Raw genomic sequence first — 12825 nt, 5'->3', positions numbered from 1 at the left:
CAAAGGAGAAATGCTCACGAACAGGGATGTAAACAAATTTGTGTACAACATTTGAGAGAAATAAGCTTTTTGTGCGTATGGAACATTTCTGGGATCTTTATTTCAGCTCATGAAACATGGGACCTACACTTTACGTGTTTAATTTATATATTTTTTGAATGTATAATCATTTTGATTATGCTGACCCTACCTAACATAGAAATAGGGAGATATCTCAATCTCTGAATATCAGATTCAATCTAAACTATTAAAGGAAAATAATAGTATTGATATGCCTCCTCCAGATTGTATGGTATCAGGCACAAGTATTTCATGTGTCTTTGGCCATTTTCACGTACATTTACTTTCTAAGCTTGAGAAGTCATAACTTGAATAATGGCCATTTGCCATTTTCTCCCAATTCACTTTGAATCATGATACAGCACCATGTGTCCAACAATGATCCTTTTCAATGACAAACAATTCTATAATATACCATGGGCCTACATCTTGACCCAATTTAAGTTCTCTTTTTTATTTGCTATAACCCAGAAATTAGTGGAACTAGCTATCTATTTCTGTTAATTTAACCACAGCCCTTTTATACAATGTACAATGTTTAAAGTGCATACACTGATACTCTGTATCAAAGCATAGCCATACCTCAAACAGCAATTACGTAAACAGTGTAGACTATAGTTTTATTATAGACATGGCTTAATTATATCTGATCATCTTTAGCCAAAGCTGAAAGCATCATGAAACAGCCTTTCAGACTAAGGCCACAACAGTTATGCTACAATGGTTAAACTAAGCCCTGTTTTCATAGGCAGGCTATACTCCAGAGGTGACTCGAGAGGTGACTCTGGACATGTGAACTGTCAACCACCATGTCAGTGGCAGACAGTTGAGTATGTCCATAGCCAGTTGACAGTAAACAGTAACAGTTTTTTTGGTTACTCTCCTATTCCTCAATATGTAAATATTTTGCCCTGAAAGCTTTTAGGGTGATGGCTTGGCAAACCTTACATACTTTATTAGTGTAAAGGGAAGATATTTCTCAGTTCAAGTATATGAGAGACCACTTTGTAATTTAGGCAGCCACATGACTCCATATCTGGGCCCATATTCAATAGGTAACTGCATACCTTTTCCCTGCCACTGTTGAATCACTCCCTTCGATGGGATAGGATTTGATATAGGTGTAAGCTCCTTGTTGGTAAGCCCTATGTCAGACACTCAACCTGGCCTTCTAGCTAGCTTCGGTGGAGCTACTACCATATTGCTCAAACACTTCCAATCCTTTCAGATCAGCAAGGGGTACTCAACAAGGGCAGAGAAAATGGAGCAAGATATTGAATTGGGATTAATCCCTGGATACAGCCTAGATGACTAACAATGTCTCTCCTGCTCTTAGCTGTGAGAGTGGAGTAAATCCAGGACTGGGCGGAAAACCTCAGATCTGAGAATTCATTTCAGTGCATATACATACACTGTGTCACTAGGATTTTACTACATTTTTGTTATTTTAAAAATAAAGTCACACTTAAGACGCTTTCTCTAAACAACCCTATACTTAGGGCTCTATTTGGTCAAATCCGATTTTGCCGACATCAGCACAGCACAGTTTTTTTTTTGTTTCGCGGTGTCGGAGGTGGAACTGCTTTAGAGCTGTCAAATCCACAAGCGGCTCCTGGTAATGTACCTAAAGAAGACATTGTCATTGGTCGCATGGTGTCGCATGATGAGAAATCCCATGTAGCCTTGTTTACAAATTCGAACTCTGGAATGTGAGATGTCATCTACACCTTGATTAGGATGATAGAAATCCTCATTATTTAGTTGAATTATTTTTCACGTTGAGCTTAATTATTTCTATATAGCCTGCACTTTCAGAACATCTAACAGGAGTGGGGTGGGTGTGGCATTGTGACAATGATTGCAAGAGCAGCTGCTCACTGATTTGACAGCTCCAACTCAGTTCCACCTCAAACACTGACAAAACATCTGGTATGCGGGTGTCTGCTATCGCAGGTTGATCTGATTGAATCTAGGCCCTAGATTTGATCAGTGATGTATATACACCCTGGATTGCTGATGCTATGTATTGGCCATTAAGAGGCTTTGAAGCCACCGGTCGTCCCCCCAGAAGGAGCAGTCCTTCATATGAATGTCTGGAATTCTACAGCATTTAAATCAAATGTTATCTATCCAGTTCCCTCGGTACTTTACCCCTGCCTATGTATACATATGGTATCTACCCCTCCACATCGACTCGGTATGGGTGCCCAGTGTGTATAGTCGAGTTATAAAGAAAACAAAAGAAGTGTATAGTCAAGTTATCGTTGTCACTACTCATTGTGTATTAATTCCTCATAATTATTTTACTTTTTTTTGTTCCTCTGCGTTGTTCATAAAGGGCCTGCAAGTAGGCATTTCACTGTTAGTCTACACCTGTTGTTTACGAAGCATGTGACAAATAACATTTGATTTGATTATTTGGTATCGGCTTTGGCCTGTCATCTTCCATCTTCATCATCAAGTTTAATGCAGCCAGGGTACAAATCTTTTGCTGTCATGATCCCAAAACTTGTCTGACCACGGCCTCTGCTGTAAATGATTGTTATTACAACTTGGCAGCGTCTTAGTGACAACACCACCTGCCTGCTGTTGATCAACTTGATAGCCACTGTGATAGTACTCTGTTGCATCCCTATGTTTTCTTTCTCTTCCAGAAGGGCGTCAAGAGCGTTGCCATTTAGACCTGTTTGAGATGGATAGAACAGTACAGATAGAACAATACAAATGTAACAATTGATAGAACAATGCAGATTTAACAAGTTATAGAACAATACCATTATTTTTAAAGCGGTCTGCAGGTCTAACGTAAGTTGGAAGCCCCAAAAACAATATCCAATAGATAAGTACAAAATAAAGGTGTGTTGAAACCGATAACAAAATCTACTATCATGAACAAAAATATAAACGCAATATGTAAAGTGTTGGTCCCATGTTTCATGAGCTGAAATAAAAGATCCCAGAAATGTTCCATATGTACAAAAAGCGTATTTCTCTCTAATTTTGTGTAGGAATTAGTTTGCATCCCTGTTAGTGAGAATTTCTCATTTTCCAAGATAATCCATCCACCTGACAGGTGTGGCATATCAAGAAGCTGATTAAACAGCTTGTTCATACTTGAAACTGCAGATTACCTTGATTCTCCTCTCAGCCTTGAAGAAGTTATCCAGTCTATCAAGTCAATGCAAGGCAGCGAAGTTCCAGGGCCTGATGTGTTTCCAACTGAGTTAGCCCCTTTAGTTTTATCTATGTATAATGAGTCACTTGAACGTGGCTCGCTGCCACCTACCCTAACACAGGCTTCAATAGTGCTTATTCTTAAGAAGGGGAAAGACCCCACTTCCTGTTATTCATTTAGGCCCCTAAGCCTCAATGTGGATGTAAAGGTGCTAATGAGGCATCTGGAAGTAGTCATAACCAGGATTCATATCACAGGAACAAAGCTGTTTTATAAAGGACAGATACTAATTTTTTAATATCCGGATGCTGTTTAACATGATTTATTCTAAACCATTCTCCAACTCCCCTGAGGAGGTAATCTCCCTAGATGCAGAGAAAGCATTCAACAGAATTTAATGGGAGTACCTATTTGCTGTTCTTAAATCATTTGGATTTGGGGACAAATTTAGCTCATGGACCCATCTCTTGTATACATCTCCCCAGGCCAGTGTCTGTAGCAATGACACATGTTCTGATTATTTTGCCCTGGAATGTGGGACACGCCAAGGTTGCCCACTGTCCCCTTTATTATTTCCCGTCGCCATTGAGCCCCTTTCTGTAGCTTTACGGGCATCCTCCTCTTTCCAAAGTGTAACACGGGAAGGAGTTGAACATAGAGTAAGACATCATCTGCATATAATAATAACCTATGTAAATAACCCTGTAACCTGTTTACCTTCTATCCTTTCTATTCTGAAGAACTTTGGCTCCTTCTACAGTTACAAGCTGAATCTCCAGAAAAGTGAATGCTTCCCAATCAATCCAGCAGCGCAACAGCTCCAGTAGACCGACTCGCCTTTTCAGCCTCTGGTTTCAAATATCTTGGAGTGAACGTAACTCGTAACTCGTTCATAACATGCTCTGAGTGGCGCAGCAGTCTAAGACACTGCATCTCAGTGCAAGAGGCGTCACTTCAGTACCTTGTTCGAATCCAGGCTCTATCACAACTGGCCGTGATTGGGAGTCCCATAGGGCAGCGCACAATTGGCCTAGCGTCGTCTGGGTTTGGCCGGGGTAGGCCGTCATTGTAAATAAGAATGTTTCCTTAACTGGCTTGCCTAGTTAAATAAAGGTTAAATTAAACATAAAAAAAACGTTGTTCCCCTCCTTACGCAAATGAAATGGGGTAGCTTACCACTATCACTTATAGGAAGGATTAATGCATTGTTTTTACCAATGTTTTTTTAGAAAGTCAATCAATCAGGCTGTTACCACATTTATTTGGGGAGGAAAGGTACCCAGAGTCAGTAGACCTTTACTTCAGAGATGCAAGTTTAGTGGAGGGCTTGCACTAGACAACTTTTAATATTATTACTGGGCAACCAACTTTCAGAAATGGCCATTCTGGTTAGTTGGTCCTGATACCCCATGGTGCCACCTAGAGGCACATTGTATTTCTGCTTCTCTTCCTGCTTTACTCTGCTCTTCTCTCCCAGCGTCCCCCTCTCGCTATACTGGCAATCCTGTAGTGCTTTCCACGCTTAAGATTTGGTACCAGTTTCATTTTAAATTCTCCTCTGCAACTATTATGGGTCCTATTGATAATAATCACTTATTCATTGCTTCCCTAATAAATAATACCTTTCCTTGTAAAGTAAGAGAAAGCATTAAGTCCTTCCAATACTTATATGTACATGTTTTTTTTCTAGTTTTCCCAACCTGGTCTCTAAATACTCTTTGCCTCATCTCACTTTTTCCGTTACCTTCAAATTAGGCATTGTGCCTCCTTGCAATTCTCTGGCTTCCCTGCTCCACCCCCTTGCCAACCCTGGGATGACATATTGACTCTATTACCTCGACAGAAAGCAATAATTTCTCAGATCTTTGTATTATGTCATTGGACAAACACTCCACTAACAAAACTAAATCTGCTTGTCAATGGGAAATGGGTGTTGAATTTACACAGGAGTGATGGGATGAGGCGATTCATAGAGTACGCGCCACTATATATTGTGCTCATCTTGGCGTCATACAATTTAAGGTTTTACATGGAGTGCATTTTTCCAAATCCAGATTGTCTGAAATATATCCAAATGTAAATGATCAGTATGATAGATGTTGACCTTAGTCACATGTTTATTCTACACTCTAAAACTACAAAATGACTGGGATTCTATTTTAAACATATTATCTGAGGTGCTTTAAATAAACCTGCAGCCATGGTTCTTGCTAGCTGTTTTTGGTATTGCAGAGACCTTGTTCTCCTTGGACCCAAATATGCCGATATTGTTGCTTTTACATCCTTAGCAGCTCGACGTATACTTTTTTCCCCAGTGGAAGTCTGCTCATATCTGCTCTACTTTTCAATGAGTCAACAATGTAATGTTCTTCCCAAAGCTTGAGAAAATTAAGTATTCTCTTAGGGGCTCCAATGATATGTTTGTTAGAAAAGGGCAACCATTTATGTCATACTTCAATGGCTTGCAGAGGCTCCCATCTGATAAGATATATTAAGGTTTCCCAGTAGTCATTACATAATAGGTACAATCATCAATATAATGCTATCCAGTTGTCTTAGGTTTTCGGATCATTTATTAAATGATTTTTATTACCCCCTTTTTCTCCCCAATTTTGTGGTGTCCAATTGGTAGTTACGGTCTTGTCATCGCTGCATTTCTGTACAGACTTGGGAGAGGCAAAGGTTGAGAACCGTGCATCCTCTGAAACACAACCCAACCAAGCCGCACTGCTTCTTGACACAATGCCCACTTAACCTGGAAGCCAGCTGCACCAATGTGTTGTAGGAAACACCGTACACCTGGCGACCGTGTATTACATCCGGACCGCCACAGGAGTCACTAGTGCACAATGAGACAAGGACATCCCTGCCGGCCAAACCCTCCCCGAACCTGTGCGCTGTCCCATGGGTCTCCCGTTCGCGTCCGGCTGCAACAGACCCAGAATCACTAGTGGCACAGCTAGCACTGTGATGCAGTGCCTTAGACCACTGCACCACTTGGGAGGCCTTATTTCTGTTTTTGTTCCTCCACTTTTTGTATCTTGAATCTGTGTTGAGTTGTTTATGTGAGTGGATGTCTTGAGTGGAGGGAGGGAGGGTGGTTGGGATATGATCAAATCTTTGTACTTACAGTGGAAAGAAAAATAATGTGAACCCTTTGGAATTACCTGGATTTCTGCATAAATCTGTAATAAAATTTGATCTGATCTTGATCTAAGTCACAACAATGAACTAACACAGTGTACTTAAACTAATAACATACATATTATTGTATTTTCTTGTCTATATTGAAATCATAATGTAAACATTCAAAGAGTAGGTTGGGGAAAGTATGTGAACCCCTAGGTTAATGACTTCTCCACAAACTTGAATTCCCAAGTTTTTAAAGACATTTTGCAGGAGAATGTAAGGCTATCTGTCCGCCAATTGAAGCTCAACAGAAGTTGGGTGATGCAACAGGACAACGACCCAAAACACAGAAGTAAATCAACAACAGAATGGCTTTAGCAGATGAAAATATGCCTTCTGGAGTGGCTCAGTCAGTCCTCACTTCAACCCGATTGAGTTGCTGTGGCATGACCTCAAGAGAGCGGTTCACACCAGACATCCCAATAATATTGCTGAACAAACAGTTTTGTAAAGAGGAATGGTCCAAAATGTCTCCTGACCGTTGTGCAGGTCTGATCCGCAACTACAGAAAACTTTTGGTTGAGGTTATTGCTGCCAAAGGAGGGTCAACCAGTTATTAAATCCAAGGGTTCACATACTTTTCCCACCCTGCACTGTGAATGTTTATACGGTGTGTTCAATAAAGACATGAAAACATATAATTGTTTGTGTGTTACTAGTTTAAGCAGACTGTGTTTGTCTATTGTTGTGACTTACATGAAGATCAGATAACCTGGAATTCTGCATACATTGATTCTAAAATGTTGATTCCAAAGGGTGTACATTTTGTAAAACTTGAATAAAACAAATCATAAAATTGTGTATATATATATATATATATATATAAACAGCATGATCATTACTACACAGGTGCACCATGTGCTGAGGATAATAAAAGGCCACTAAAAGTGTGCAATTAGCATGCTGACTGCAGGTATATCCACCAGAGCTGTTGCCAGAGAATTTAATGTTCATTTCTCCACCGTAAGTGTCACGACTCTGACCGAAGGTGGCTCCCCTTCCCGTTCGGGTGGCGCTCGGCGGTCGTCGTCGCCGGCCTACTAGCTGCCACTGATTATTTTCTCCACCTCCGTATGTGTTTATTGAGTACACCTGTTTTGAGTTGGTTATAATTAGTGAGGCTTTATTAGTCAGCCGGCCCGCCTGGTTCTTTGTGCGGGATTGATCATTGTAACCCTGGTGTTTGCATTAGATGTACATGTTCGTGTACTTTGTGCTAGACTGTTTTCGTTTCCCTGTGTCTGGGGCATTTGGTTTGAGCACCCGTAAGTGGGGTGACCGTAGTTCACCGTGTGTGCATTAAAAAATCACTTTATTGAAATCTGCTTTCCTGCGCCTGATTTCACCCTCACGACACCCAGGACCTTACAGTAAAGCCACCTCCAAAGTCGTTTTAGAGAATTTGGCAGTATGTCCAACCGGCCTCACATCCGCAGACCAAGTATAATCACACCAGCCCAGGACCTCTACATCCCGCCTTCTTCACCTTCGGGATCGTCTGAGACCAGCCACCCAGACAGCTGATGAAACTGAGGAGTATTTCTGTCTGTAATAAATCCGTTTTGTGGGGGAAAACTCATTCCGATTGGCTGGGCCACTCTCCCCTGTGGGTGGGCCTGGCTCCCAAGTGGGTGGGCCTACAGCTGCACCTCTGCCCAGTCATGTGAAATCCATAGATTAGGGCCTAATTAATTTATTTCAATTGACTGATTTCCTTATATGAACTGTAACTCATTAAAATCGTTAAAATGGTTGGATTTAGCATTTATATTTTGTTCAGTATAATTATACATGTTTTTTGATTAGCTTTAAAATTACATATCCATTTTAGTCATTTAGCAGACACTCTTATCCAGAGCAACTTACAATTAGTGCATTCATCTTAAGGAAGGGTGAGACAACCACATATCACAATCATAGTAAGTCAAATTTGATGGGAAAGATCATGCATTTATTGTTGCAGATTTTGGATGATTTGTTTCTTATGCTTATTATTCTTATCTAATTTATTGATAGTATGTTTAGCAAAATATGTCTTTCTTGATAAAAGCAACTTGAATCACCTGCCAGCTTTGTGTGATGAGGAGGATAATTTAGAAACTACAATACCCATGAACACCTCATCCATGATTTGCGCTTCATTACTTAATGAAATTTACTGTTGCATGCAAGTCTGATTAAAGACACTAGATGGCAGCCTATCCATACGAATGCCACCTCCAGCCGAAATATGCAGCATTGATGTCTGTCATGTCAAACATGACCCTGCATGCCCCTAATAACTGCACTTCATATCACACAGTCAAGTAGCTTGCATCATGTGGAAATGTTCTAAACACACCATCCTATTGCTACAAGGATTATAGTAAACCCCACCAAAACAGTCCTAAGAATTGTAATGTTTCAGAAATGTTTTTGCTTATATTTTTGTATAGGCCTACTACCTTTATTTTCATGGTGACTGATGGATGTGAATATACTGTATGTTTTCAGGACATGGTTGCAGAGGCATGGAAATACAGATTGTGGAATACCAGCACAGTGTATTCCCTAAGAATAGTTCTAATGCCCACAGAGCTGCATGTGTCTCTACAAGATAATGCTTTAATCCATGTATTTATCTGACTCAGTTCTGTCTACCCTCTTCTGTCGCCCCGACAACAGCAGTCTGCATTGGTGATTGATTAGTTTAGCATGTTCGAGCGTGTCATAGTGTAGTGGCGAGTTTGGAGAGGGGCCAGGTGGGTGAGTGGTTGAAGGGCTGTGGAGCAGCAATAGCGTAGGAGTTGGGGAACAACAGTTAAGGGTTAATTAGAGTGGAAGTGTTTTGGCAGAGAGAGAGCACCATCTTCTGGATGTAAGCTGGTAGAGCACTCACTGAGCTCAAATCATCCAATTCATTCCCAGTACACCAAACATTAGGAACACCTTCCTAATATTGAGGTACACTCCCCTCCTTTTTGCCCTCAGAACAGCCTCAATTCATCGTGGCATGGACTCTAGGTGTCGAAAGTGTTCCACAGGGATGCTAGCACATGTTGACTCCAATGCTTCTCACAGTTTTGTCAAGTTGAATGGATGTCCTTTGGGTGGTGGACCATTCTTGATACACACAGGAAACTGTCGAGTGTGAAAAATCCAGCAGCGTTGCAGTTCTTGACACAAACCGGTGCGCCTGGCACCTACTACCGTACACCGGTCAAAGGCACTTAAATATTTTGTCTTGTCCATTTACCCTCTGAATGGCACAAATGCACAATCAATGTCTCAGTTGTTTCAAGACTTAAAAATCCTTCTTAAACCTGTCTCCTCCCCTTCATCTACACTGATTGAAGTGGATTTAACAGGTGACTTAAATAAGGGATCAGTCTATGTCACGGAAAGACCAGGTGTCTTTAATGTTTTGTATAGTCAGTGTATAGTATATGCCCCACACCAATGACATGAAACCAGTGATCAACGGAATCTTTAGGATGTGATAATCAAATGATTAATTCTTAAATAACAGCAACATCCAGTTGTTTCAGTCAATGATAATTATAATTTTTTTAAAGTCAAATTTGACATGACATTATTGCAGGATAACTACAAAGGGATTACCCATGTATCGATCTTCTAATCTACTCAGCATGTACAGACAATTACATAGTACTTAAGCCACTGTTGAAACTATTTTCCAATAAATTATTAAAAAGGACTGCATGTACTTATGACAATGTAATTTAATGGGTTAGGCAAGTGATATAAAGTACATGTAATGTCATTAAAGTGTTTCCCAGAAAAGTTGCTGATGGCACCCTTTAAATTATATTCCAGAAGGGCTTTTCAGATGATCTCCAAGGACTAGGGTGCTAAAACAAGAAACAAAATTGAGGCACTATTTTGAGAAATACGGTGCTTCTATCTGACTGTATGTTTTCCATGTTTTTCCTCAGTGTGCTGTAATGAAAAATTAGCCAGTGGAAGATAAATAGCCACAGGGCCTCCTAGTGTAGAGAAAATCCATTTAGGTTGTTACTCCTTACATAAAACTCATTTTCATTTTAAGAGCCCTGTTTACTGTTTGCACTGAATTAAAAAACATCAACAAAAGAAAACCATTGCTTTTGTTGTACTGAATAGACCCAACTACACACAACGAGCTAACATACCAACTTTTTTAACATACCAACTTTTACTTAGGTGTTACAGTATATGCATTTGGGGGATTGTGTTATGAGTTATGACCCTGGTGTGGTGGTGGGAATGATGGTTGACAGCCATCTGTATTTTCTTGTCCGGTCAAGGTAAGGTGTCTCAACTGGAGAGGGGTGGGGGAAGAGTGTCAGAGGTCGCTATTGGACATAGTTCATCTCGGCATGCATTGATAGCGGAGCACCTTGAGCTATATTGATTCAAGAATCACATTTTAAACCATCATTTGAAAGGTCATTTTGTTATTTGGGCCCTGGGACCCACTCCCCCTCCTTAGTCCCTTGGATCCTCACACACAGGGCTCTATTTTTTTGTTGTTGAACTAACGCAATGGTAAATGTTAGTGTTGGTGGTTGCGCTGTATGTGTGTCAGAAATATTTGTTATATTGTCACATCGGGAATTATGGGCACGGTGGAGCGAAAGGGCTGGGTTTTGAGGAATAGTTGTAGGTGTGTCAAGGATGGACCCCTTACTGGCCAATCAGAACGTACTCCATGGCTAAATATGTGCTTTCTTCAAGTGGTGCATTCATGGTATTTTATGTATTGTCATCAACTCCAATTAGAATGTTAGTCCTTTATAGCCTCCCGAGTGGTGCAGCGGTCTAAGGCACTGCATTGCAGTGCTTGAGGCATCACTACAGACCAGTGTTCGATCCCAGGCTGTGTCACAAACAGCCATGACCCGGAGTCCCATAGAGCATCGCACAATTGGCCCAGCGTTGTCCCGGTTAGGGGAGGGTTTGGCCGGGGGGGCTTTACTTGGTTCTTTGCGCTCTAGCGACTCCTTATGGCGGACTGGGCACCTGCAAGCTGACTTCGCTCGTCAGTCAAACGGTGTTTCCTCCGACTCATTGGTGCGGTGGGAAGTTAAGGAGTGTGGTTTGGCGGGTCATGTTTTGGAGGACGCATGACTCGACCTTCGCCTCTCCCGAGCCCGATTGGGGAGTTGCAGCGATGAGACAAGATCGCAATTGGATATTACAAAATTGGGGAGAAAGAGGTGGTACATTTATTTTTAAACAAATAGGAAGTCTCTAGAGTAGGCTTAACACACTGGGTTTTATGTAGTAATATGTGCTGATGTCACCAATTTCTGCATGGATATTGACTTCTTTATAGCCTAGTTTGTTAAATAGCCTATAGAAACAAAATATGTGTAGGCTGTGCCACATTGTAAGAAGCCTAATCGCATGGCTTCAATCAGCGCTTGACTTGGGACAGTTTAGTGTTTAAGTGTATTTGCCATCTGTGAATCGATGCGTGACAGTAGGCTGTTCGAGATTGCACAGATTGAAAATGCATCAGCCTGAATGCACATAATGCGCTGTTCCAAATTGTCAAACTAAGGTTTGTAAGGTCATGAAAAGTCATGGGACTTAGTTTCATAATTGTTCATAATGTAATTCATTAAGAAACACTTAAAAATATTATCAAGTCTGCATATCAGCATTTATCGAAATGACCCTTCAGCGTGTGTCTGTGTGTGCTATGTGTGCCAGTGCAAGTGGACAATTTCAGCAGCAGGTATAAAATAATGAGAGACAACTGCTACAAGTTATGTTATGAATTAGCTATCTCGCTAGTTAACTATAGCTAACTAAGCATGAATGTTGTTGCGCCTGTCCACCAGCACTGTAGATATGTAGAAGTTATCTCGCTAGTTAACTATAGCAAACTAAGCATGACTGTCGTTGTCGCCTGGCAACGGCACTGTAGATAGCCTAAATACATCTGCACTGTTGGAAAGCTGGGATTCCCCTATTAAACAGTAGCCATGTCATTGAGACAATGTTTGAAATATTCTAAGAATAGCTAATTGACAAATAACTTGCCGTGCATTAGATCTTCACAGAAACATTAATATTTTAGCTTTATCCTCTTAAGGATCGTACCCTTTTTTTCAATGTTTGCCTAAAATGACATACCTAAATCAGGACCTGAAGCAAGGATATGCATATTCTTGATACCATTTGAAAGGAAACACTTTGAGGTTTGTGGAAGTTTAACATGAATGTAGGAGAATATAACACATTAGATCGGGTGAAATGTATGTATATATATTTTTTCATCATCTTTGAAATGCAAGAGAAAGGTCATACTTCTAGAAAGGTCATACGTGCTTCTACACTTGCATTGCTTGCTGTTTGGGGTTTTAGGCTGGGTTTCTGTACAGCACTTTGAGATATCAGCTGATGTACGAAGG

Source organism: Oncorhynchus nerka, linkage group LG24, assembly GCF_034236695.1.
Source record: "Oncorhynchus nerka isolate Pitt River linkage group LG24, Oner_Uvic_2.0, whole genome shotgun sequence".
Classification (NCBI taxonomy): Eukaryota; Metazoa; Chordata; class Actinopteri; order Salmoniformes; family Salmonidae; genus Oncorhynchus; species Oncorhynchus nerka.
Note: the sequence above shows the minus strand (reverse complement) of the source record.